This window comes from Brassica napus, chromosome C3, assembly GCF_020379485.1.
Source record: "Brassica napus cultivar Da-Ae chromosome C3, Da-Ae, whole genome shotgun sequence".
In the NCBI taxonomy this organism is placed as follows: domain Eukaryota; kingdom Viridiplantae; phylum Streptophyta; class Magnoliopsida; order Brassicales; family Brassicaceae; genus Brassica; species Brassica napus.
The window spans coordinates 58,318,162-58,329,742 of record NC_063446.1 but is presented as its reverse complement, the minus strand read 5'-3'; the positions used below and the strand labels follow the sequence as shown (position 1 = coordinate 58,329,742).

General features: G+C 39.0%; 1 non-coding gene across 1 annotated transcript; it reads left to right on the top strand.

The window, feature by feature from the left end:
* Positions 1–377: 377 nt before the first annotated feature.
* On the top strand, positions 378–484 carry LOC125584709. Its single transcript, XR_007321618.1, has one exon. It is a non-coding gene; the product is annotated as a small nucleolar RNA R71 (small nucleolar RNA).
* The last annotated feature ends 11,097 nt before the right edge of the window (positions 485–11,581 follow it).

Sequence of the window (11,581 nt, the reverse complement as noted above, 5' to 3'; positions counted from 1 at the left end):
ACCAGCTACCATTGTTGTTGATGAAACACAGCTCTTCTTGACCTTCCAAACCCTCAACTTCATGGACAACAACTGGTGTCTCTTGGCTTGGGTTGCCAACAAAGTGCAGCTGCTCTTGGGTAGCTTTATCAGCAATGAGGATGTCTATCTTATCCTGTAGAGCCTTCAACTCCTTCCTCGTCTGCTTATCATCTGTTCTACTACCTCTGTCGTGGTCTCCACTGTAGACTGCATCACTCTTAACCATGTTGTCAACCAGCTCCTCTGCATCCTCCTCAGTTCTCCCCAAGAAGAACCCATTGCTAGCTGTATCCAGTCTGGCCCTGTACTTAGGAGGAGCACCAAGGTAGAATGTGCTCAGCAGACTCTCCTTAGAGAAACCATGGTGTGGGCATTGAGCTTGGTAGCCCTTGATTCTCTCCCAGGCTTCACTGAAGCCTTCTAAGTTCTTCCGTTGAAAGCTGGAAATCTCGTTTCTCAGCTTAGCAGTTCTTGAAGTAGAGAAGAACTTCTCCAAGAATGCTCTCTTGCAATCATCCCAAGTGGTGATAGAGTCGCTGGGTAGAGACTTCTCCCACTGACGTGCCTTATCCCCCAAAGAGAAAGGGAATAACTTTAGCTTCAGGGCGTCCTCAGACACACCATTGGTTTTTGACAACCCACAGTAGCTGTCGAACCTATCCAAGTGATCAAATGGGTCCTCTAGAGCCAAGCCATGATACTTGTTGTTCTCGATCACGTTGAGGAGTCCTGATTTGATCTCAAAGTTGTTGGCTGCCACAACGGGTGCTCGGATTCCTAGTCTATGACCATGAATGTTGGGCCGGTCATAAGTACCAATGGGTCGAGCTGCTCGCTGTTGGTTAGCTGGAGCATTGTTATTAGCGCCATTGACGCCCGCATCATGCTGATGAACGTCTCCCATATCAGTGTTCAGTCTTTGCAGTTGAGCCTGTTGCTCTTCTTCTCTTTTCTTTCTAGCACTCTCTCTCTCTAAAGCTCTGATGTCTGCAGCTCATGGAACTAGGTTTGTTGGACCCTTGCTCCGCAAGTTCATACACCTGTAGATTAAAGGGAGGTGAAAAAGAATCAGTAACAAAAGAAAATATAAATGACTTAGTCTCAAGCAATTGACTAAATCTCAATGTTTAAATGTACTCAGAATTTGGCAACGGCGCCGATTTGATGTTAGGAGTTTTCAAGGCTCCTAAGACAAATGTTGTAGTATAAAAGATTGTCGAACCAGTTCTGAGAGATATCAAAGCACCGAGAATGCAAGTAATCATTTAATCTAAGTGCAACCAATGATTTAGATGGGTTTTTAAACTATAACTAACTAAAAGGAATAACTAAATGATACTTTCTTAACTATGGGAAAAGAGAACTCATGGATATAGGGATTAGACCTCGGGTGATTAAGTTTCGAAATAAGGATGACAAACAATCAATCAAACTATCAACCTTAAGCTTAGACACAATCCTAAACAAACTCTATGTCTAGATAAATGTTCATTTACTAACACAATTCAAACATCAAATGTCTTTGGTTGAATAATATGAAAGAAATCATAACTAGCAAGTCCAATGGTTATCTTAGCACCTCTAACAACAAATGTCTTTGGCAAAGTATGCTAAAAGCTTAGAAGAGTTGTCTCGGGCATTTCCTCGAACACCTTTCGGGTGAGAAATGCCTAAGGATCAACAACTGAGTGGCCAACTCAGAAGATGCATTATGTTCACTCTGTTAGCAAGGAAATATGAATGATCTACACTAAAACATCCTAGCTCTAACCTAATCACCAGGGCTGTTCAATATGGTAAAACCGAACCGCACCGAACCGAACCGAACCGAAATAGACAATATGGTTTGGTTTTGGTACATACCATATAAACCGAATGGATATAATTTTATAAAAATCGTAGGATTTGGATATGGTTTGGTATATAACCGATTAAACCGAATAAACCGAACAAAACCGATTAAAAGTAGAAACATGTAAATATGTATCTATTTTATAACAATACATGAAAATCTATTTGTTACATAAGTTAAATTTTTGTTAATAACTATTACCATAATTTTATAGTAATAAAGAACCTTAATTTGTAAAACACTTGAACTATAATTAAATAACAATACATCGCAATTCAAACATCTTATTTTCTAAGTCTTCTATTGATCTTTTTGCTTTATTTTAGTCTTCACTAAATTAATATGAAGATTATAAATTTGATGAACAATAATTAATGAAAAATTTTCACAACTTTTTTCTTATCTGTAAACAAACAGAGTTTTGTATTCGATTGAAAAAGCATGACGTTAATGAACACTAAATATGGAAGAGTGGAAGAACTTTTCTTTCATGTTTCTGTTTTGTTTCATATTTTTATTTTCAAAATTTGAAGCTTTGATTTTAGTTATAGATTTGATTATTTTATTTGATGGTAGAAGCATTTTTACTTTTTTTGTTTATTTATTTGAACATGTAATATATTTTTAATAAATGACTTTGTTGACAATATGATTCTAAAATTCATATAATATGATCTCAAACTAAATAATTATGTTTTTTGGTATAAAATCGAATAAACCGAAAACCGACGGTATATAAACCAAACCGAACCGAAGTAAATATGGATTTAGAATGGTAGTTATATTTTACTAACCGAAATACCGAAAACCAAAAAAACCAAACCTAAACCGAACCGATATCCGGATTGAACACCCCTACTAATCACCCTTAATCTCCCTAACCCATGAATTCAAAAGGTGATTACTCACTAATCTCCATGATTCCTCTTAAACCCATGTTGGATTTCAGATTAATCATGTAGAGAAACACAGAAAATAGATATAAGAACACAGAATTTCAATAGCAAAACTGATCAATTGATTCAAGAGATGACTTTCCAAAGGTTTTTGGTGGTTTTTCTTAAGAACAGAGATGATCTGCCTCCTGGTGGCTTACAGAGTATTAAAACATAGGTTTAGAAAATAAAAACGTGCATAATGAAATGACCAAAAGGCCCTTGAGAAATCATAAGTTCGAGCAGAAATAAGACGCGCAGCGACCACGGCTCGTCGCTCCGACAAGTCGCTCCATGCTTCGGGAGCGACCTCGCTTTGTCGCTGCGAGAGGTCGCTCCGGACTCGTTCTCGCGTCTCCGGGTGATGAAAACGCGAGCGACTATTCCCTGTCGCTCTGGTAAGGTCGCTCCGATAGGGAGATCAGAGCGACTTGATGGTGTCGCTCCGGACTGGTCGCTCCCATGCGCTGCTCGCCCAATGATCACTTTAAACACTTCTTTTGGACTCCAAATGCACCCAAATGTCTCCAAGAACTCCATGTGGTACTCCAATACCAGATAAGGACTCATGTATGCAAAATGCAACCTAAACATGGCTAAATCCTAATCTATATGATCAAAATGCACATGGGTGAATGGATAAGACAATAGAAATATGCAAGATATCACCTATCATGTAGGATCCGGATAGCGTTGCTCACTTGGTGAGGCATTTCAAACCTGCTGGGTGTCCACATCCTTCTTTGTGAAATATGACGGAGCGTGAGGCTTATGTGAAGATGGTTGTCGATCATGCTAAGGTTGTCTTATTTGATATTTGGAGCTTTTGAATCTGGTTGTTTTGTTGGTGCTGGCTTGTTATGTTCCAGGCTATGGAGGCTAATAACGAGTTCGCGATGACTTTAGAAAAGCACCTGCAGGATGTTCCGCATTCTGACACTACAAGAAAACACAGTTTTAGCAAGGAAATTTAACGAGGAAAACTATTCCTCGTGAAATTACGATGACTTAACGATGAAATTGCGAGGAAATAAAGTTTCCTCGTAATGGCCTTGTAAAATACCGAGTAAAGCTTTTCCTCGTAGAATCGTCGTAAGTTGACGTGGTTTTTCCGAGAAAAATGTGTTTCGTCGCAAATTCGTCGTAATTTTAGCATGATTTTTACGAGGAAATAACTTACGAGGAAAGAACGAGAAATCCACCAACTTAACACGTTTTTTTTGCCACCAACCTAATTTTTCGTCGTAAATTCCTAGCAAAATTCAACTACCAGATTCGAAAATTTTATATATATATGGAGGTTTGAACATAATTTTAAGCACACCAACAAGAAAAAAAACGTGAAAAAAATGTCGGGCTTGGGAAATATTTTCGAGTTGCGGAGGTGGATGTATATGCATAGAGATGCTAACGGGAGAGTGACGAAAGAATCTCTTGCTGGGTTGGAGCGTTTTATGCATCAAGCAGATTCTACACCGCTCGCCCAAGAAAGCGGTAAAATATTCTGTCCTTGTAGGAAATGTAACAATTCAAAGTTGGCAAATCGTGAAAATGTTTGGAAGCATTTAGTAAATAGAGGTTTCACGCCAAATTATTATATCTGGTTTCAACATGGAGAAGGTTATAGTTAATGAAGCTAGTAGTAGTAATAGCAACTTTCAAGAAGAACCGGTTGATCATCAATTGCATAATGCACATAGTTACCATCAGGAGGATCAGCCGATGGTAGATTATGATAGGGTTCATGATATGGTAACTGATGCATTCGTAGCTCATGATGATGAAGATGAAGAACCTAACATAGATTCAAAAAAGTTTTATGAAATGTTAGATGCGGCAAATCAACCACTTTACAGTGGTTGTAGAGAAGGTCTCTCTAAATTGTCATTGGCTGCTAGAATGATGAATATTAAAACTGATCACAATCTACCTGAAAGTTGCAAGAACGAATGGGCAGATTTATTTAAAGAGTATTTGCCGGAAGACAATGAGTCTGCTGATTCTTATTATGAGATTCAGAAACTGGTTTATAGTCTTGGGTTGCCTTCGGAGATGATAGATGTTTGCATCGACAACTGCATGATCTACTGGGGAGATGATGAGAAGTTGGAAGAATGTCGATTCTGCAAGAAACCACGATTCAAGCCGCAAGGAAGGGGACGTAATAGGGTACCGTACCAAAGGATGTGGTACCTACCAATTACAGATAGATTGAAAAGATTGTACCAATCGGAGCAGACTGCTGGAAAGATGAGGTGGCATGCCGAGCATACTCAGACGGATGGTGAGATGACTCATCCATCAGATGCAAGAGCCTGGAAACATTTTAACAAAGTACATCCGAATTTCGCTAGCAATAGCCGGAATGTGTACCTCGGATTATGCACAGATGGATTTAGTCCATTTGGAATGTCAGGGAGACAATATTCATTGTGGCCTGTCTTTCTTACGCCATACAACCTGCCACCGGAGATGTGCATGCAACAGGAGTTTTTATTCTTGACCATATTAATACCCGGTCCGAAGCATCCAAAAAGGTCACTTGATGTTTTCCTACAACCACTGATAAAAGAGTTGAAGGATTTGTGGTCAACAGGGGTGAGGACGTATGACTGCTCAACGAAGAAGAATTTTACGATGCGAGCTATGCTTTTGTGGACCATAAGTGACTTTCCTGCCTATGGGATGTTGTCTGGATGGACTACACATGGGAGATTAGCTTGTCCATATTGTAATGGAACGACAGATGCATTTCAACTGAAGAATGGTAGAAAGACAAGTTGGTTCGATTGTCACCGTCGATTTCTTCCAGTTGGCCATCCGTACCGAAGAAACAAGAATTTGTTTAGGCACAAAAAGGTTGTGAGAGACACTCCTCCTCCATATCTAACTGGAGAACAAATTGAAGCGCAAATCGACTACTACGGAGCTAACGAAACAGTTCGCTGGGGTGGTAATTGGCATGTCCCTCGTAATATGCCTGATTCTTACGGTGTTCATCACAACTGGCACAAGAAGAGTATATTTTGGGAGTTACCATATTGGAAGGATCTTCTTCTGCGCCACAACCTTGATGTGATGCATATAGAGAAGAATTTCTTTGAGAACATCATGAATACAATATTGAATGTCCCAGGGAAGACAAAAGACAACATAAAATCGAGGTTGGACTTGCCGGATATTTGCTCAAGAAGTGAGTTACATATAAAAAGCAATGGCCAAGTTCCCGTTCCAATTTTTAGATTGTCTTCAGAAAAAAAGTCGGTTTTGTTCAATTGGGTGGCATCAGAAGTGAAGTTCCCTGATGGGTATGTTTCAAATCTTTCAAGATGTGTTGAAAAGGGTCAAAAGTTCTCCGGGATGAAGAGTCATGATTGTCATGTCTTTATGCAACGACTTCTGCCATTTGCATTTGCGGAGCTACTTGCAACAAACGTACATGAAGCACTTGCAGGTAGTTTACAATAGGACAATAATATTAAATTGGTTTAGTTTACAATAATAGTATTTGACTAACAATGTGTTTAATTGTTTTTGGAATAGGCATTGGAGCATTTTTCAGGGATTTGAGCACACGCACTCTTAAAGAAGAAGTCGTAGAACAGCTTCAGGAGAACATTCCTATCTTATTGTGCAACTTGGAGAAGATATTTCCTCCAGGCTTTTTTGACGTGATGGAGCATCTAGCTATCCACCTCCCATATGAGGCATTGCTTCGTGGACCGGTACATTACGGATGGATGTATCAGTACGAGCGAGCCATGAAATATTTGAAGGGAAAAGCAAAGAACCTCGCCAAAGTTGAAGGTTCTATAATTGCTGGAAGTTTGACAGAAGAAGTTTCTCACTTCACATCGTACTACTTTGCGTCAAAAGTACGTACCCGAAGAAGAGCTCCAAGAAGATATGATGATGGTGGCGTTGCGCCCACATATGCAGTTGTTGGTGTTCCAGAAATCTTTAGCCAGATTGGACGACTTGGTGGGAAATCAAAACAGGTTTGGTGGTCGAGTGAAGAAGACGCTCATAGTGCACACACCTATATTCTACTCAATTGCGAGGATCCATTGATGCGTTATTTTGAAAGGTAACTTAAATTGAGTATACATTATATAATTGAGAGAGATTAATTCATGTAAAATGTGAATTTACAGCATGTTTGTTTCACAAGTCAAAGAAACATTTCCTGGTATATCCACAAGTGACGTAGACAAAAGAAAAGATCAACACTTTGTTAAGTGGTTGAAGAATCAGGTATTAATCAAATACTTTTAAAATTTTCATACATGAATGATTTGTATTTCAACGTTCTTTTTATTTTTAAATAGGTTGATTATGACGACGATGCAGATTATCCTAAGTGGTTACACGAAGTAATTCAATCTCCACTTGTAAAGGTCACCACATCACAGATGTATTTCACACGAGGCTATACTTTTCACACATATGAGTATGGTAAACAGCGGGCAACCAGTAACTATGGAATTTGTGTGAAAGGAGAAACAGATTTCTACGGAATCTTGACGGAGATTATTGAAGTCGAATTCCCAGGGATATTGAAGCTAAAATGCGTCCTCTTCAAGTGTGAATGGTTCGACCCCGTCGTCAATAGAGGTGTTCGGTTGAACAAATTCGGTGTAGTAGATGTCAACGGTGGCCGGAGGTACAACAAATTCGAGCCCTTCATCTTAGCTTCACAAGCAGACCAAGTTAGCTTCCTTCCATACCCACGGATGAGAGAGTCGGGTATAAATTGGTTAGCCGTGATCAAAGTTACACCTCGAGGACGAATCATCGTAGGAGAAGAACCACCATTGCAAGAAGAACAAATAAATGAAGTTCATGAACCTGAACAAGAAATTGATGACATCCTTCTCATTGATCCGCATAATCACGAGTATGAAGATCTTACCGAAGATCCCACGGAGGAAGCTGTTGAAGACGAGTTTCATGTAAATGATGATGTTTCAAGTGATGACGAGAATGTCGATGAATCCGATTAATGTATTTCATATTTGTATGAGTTTGATTTATTATATATAATTAAAGATAATGGGAGTTTATTTATAAATAAGATATCGACATTAATTATAAGTAAAGGAATTGTGTTTTTATAATTTTCGGTTTGGATTAGAATGAATTGCTTGAGGTTAAAGGATAGAAGTGTTTGATATATGAAGTAGAAGATAAAGAAGATGTGGTTTGGGATTTGGGGTTTCGTTTTAGGGGTTTAGAGACAGTCGTCGTACTTTCCACGTTATCTCACGGGAATTTTACGACGATTTATAATACATTACCTCGCATATTCCACGGTAACAGTAAACGTCGTAAGAGCCTCGTAACTTACGTGGACTAAGCGACGATTTATAATTAAAAAAGCGGACCTCGCTTATTCCACGTAAGACCAAAACGTCGTAAGAGCCTCGTTAACTTACGTGGAATGAGCGAGGTTAGCTTTTTTATTTTACTTTTCGTCGTTAATTCGTCGGTAAATATAAACCCTAAACTAAAATGAAACCCAAATCCCTAAACCCCAAATGTGCAAACCCTAAAACTCCCCATCCTACTTCATATAAACTAAAAAAAAATTAATTTTCAATTTTATATAAACTTAAAAAAAAAGAGAAGAAAGATATTGGAAACACATATGACGAGATACGTAAGTGTAGCCCACATAAATCTACATCATTTGTATTCAAATATCTTCTTCTCTTTTTTTTTTGTTTTTAAACCTTTCATATATGATTTGTAGCGTGTGTTTGATTTGTTGTGTGATACGTCAAATTCAAAATTTGTAAAATTGTTTTCCAACGTATTAAACCTTTCAAATTCAAAAAATATATATATTGAAGTTAAAGGGTTAGAAATATATGAAGTATTAGATAAGAAATATAAGAAAGATAGGGTTTGAGGTTTGGAGATAAGAAAGATAGGGTTTGAGGTTTGGGGTTTAAGATTTTAGGGGTTAGCAAAAAAAGCCTCGCTATTTGCACGTAAAATCGATGATAAAAACAAAAATCGTCGCAAGAACGACGTTAAATAAAACACGGGCCTCTGTATATCCTCGTTAATTTGCTTGGGCCTTGCGACGAAACGAAAGACGGGCCCACGTAAAATCGATGATAAAACAAAAATCATCGCAAGAACGACGTTAAATAAAAGACGGGCCTCTGTATATCCTCGTTAATTTGCTTGGGCCTTGCGACAAAACGAAAGACGGGCCTCTGTCTTTCCTCGTTATTTTGCGACGAATTTTCGACGAACACTAATCCTATATATAGGCGAAACCGCAGCCCTCTTCATTTCCTCTCTAATTCCTCTCTACAGCCTCTCCATTTCCTCTCAACATGGTAACTCTCTTTCCTCTCTAAGTAGTTTAGGGAATTTAGATTAGGTGGTTAGTTTAGGGAATTTAGTTTACGAAATTAGTTTACAAAATTTAGGTTTCCTCATTTTATTAATTACGTAGTTAATACTGTTCATAATTTTTTATTTACTCTTGACTTTAATTTAGAAATTTAAATTTTGCAGACTATTCGTAGACACCAGCGTAGTGCTCACTACTCGCAGATGTTCGGTCCACCGGGTAGTCGGTTAGACCCGCCTTCACTTCCCGGTTCTTCTTCAGCTCCCGGTTCTTCGGGTCAGCAGGAGACCGTCCCCGAGACTCAATCTTCTCAGAGAGTCTCGCCTTCTTCTACGGCATCGCCATCAGTTCCTCATGTGCCTCCTCCGGTAGCTCCTCCTCCGATGCCAGCTCCTCATGTGCCTCCTCAGATGCCCGCCCATCAGGTTCATGCTGATTTGATGGTGCCAGCGAGTTGTCCTTACTCTCAGTACACTGTTGAGGACATTCTCGGTTTGCCAGGCAGAGAAGGCTTACCGATCATAGACCCCGACCGACCTGAAGGAACACTTTGGTATGTATGTTACATTTATTTTTTAAAATTCATTTGTGACTTTAATAAATATTTAAAACTTTGAATTTTTTTTTTTCCAGGTTTGGGGTTGATAACTGCCTTGCAACAGAAGTAACCGAGACGATTAAAGGTTACTTCTCCATGGCACATCCCAACTGGAAATCCACTCCGATCTACATCAGAAGGACGTGGTTCAAGATTTACGCTGTAAGTTTTTACAATTTATTCCTGATTTATATTTTTTTAAATTTTATTTTTCTAAACTAATTATTAATATTTTTTTTTTTGCAGCAAAAATTTAATTGGTCCATGGGGGTCACTGAGAAGGTGCGGAAAGAGTTTATCGACAAGGCGAAGAAACGTTTGTTGGACACGGTCTCCAACTGGAAGGGTGACTGGATCGTGAAGGGCTATGAGCGGGGCAAACCCACAACCATCACCACGGACGTGTGGGATGGCCTCATCCGTTACTGGAGGGATCCTGATGCCATGAGAGTCGCCCAGTCTTGCTCCGCCTCCCGTAACTCGGTAGATGAGCACGGCCACAGGGCGATGCAACATAGTACGGGCCAAAAGCCACACGCCCGCGTCCGTTTGGAAATGGTACGTAATTTAAATATTTAACTTTTTGATTTTTAATATATATATATATATATAAAAAAACTTTCTTAACTATTTTTAGGCCAAGGAGTTGGGACGTTTACCGACTCTTATGGAACTTTTCGATCGGACCCACAAGAACAAGGCGGGCGCATTTGTAGATGAGAAGTCTGAGAAGATCTACAATGATGTGGCAGCTCGTATTGACGAGCGTGAGACCCAGCTGGCGCAGGAGTCCGCCGACGGATCACCCGTCGTCTTATCCACAATAGAAGTGGATAGAATTTACGAGGAGGTAAATTTTATATAAATTTTTTATTAATTCCATTTTACTTTAAAATTTAAATTTTAATATATATTTTATTGTTTTTTAAGGTCGCTCCCAAGAAAAAGGGACGTGTGTTGGGGATTGGTTCCGTCAACGATGTTCCGAGAGCGACTTCCTCTTATGGCCAGAGACGGGATGATGAAGTCTCTCAGCTGCGCGACGTGTTGGAGACGACACAACATCAGCTGTCGTCGACACAAAACGAGTTGGCCTCGACAAAATCGTCGTTCACAGCTCGTATGACTGGTCTCGAGAACTTCTTGGACGTCATAGCGGCCACAAATCCGGAATGGGAGGCCATGTTCAGGACCATGAGACAACAAAACCCCATTCCAGGCGAGACATCCGTGCAAGTCAACGAGGAAGATCTCTCGAGAAGGAGCGAGGAATTCTACGACGCGGCAATGCAGCATTAGTTTTTTTTTTGTTATTGTATTTTAAAATTCAAAACTTATTTATATATTATATAATTTCATTTTAATTCGGCCAAAAAAAATTTTCTATTCGATTTAATTTCAATTAAAATTTTATTAATAAATTAAATAAATATAATTTTTATTTATAAATTCAGTAAATAGAAAACAAAGTAATTGCGTCGCTAATTCCCGATGTATTAACGAGGAAAATTAACGACGAAATATCGAGGAACAATTAACGAGGATTTTACGTGGATTTAGTTACGATTCTATTACGACGAATTGTTTTCGTGTTCCTTACGTTTTTATTACGACGAATTTATTTAAAGGTTTTTGCGGGTCTTTTACGACGAATCATTTACGAGTTTCTTACGAGGAAGCACAACGACCGCGTTAAGTGGAAACCCCACGTGGTCTTTACGACGAAAACTTAATTCTTATTTACGAGGAAAATATAACCTCGCTAATTAACGAGGAAATGGCGACGAATCTTCTCTTACGACAATCAT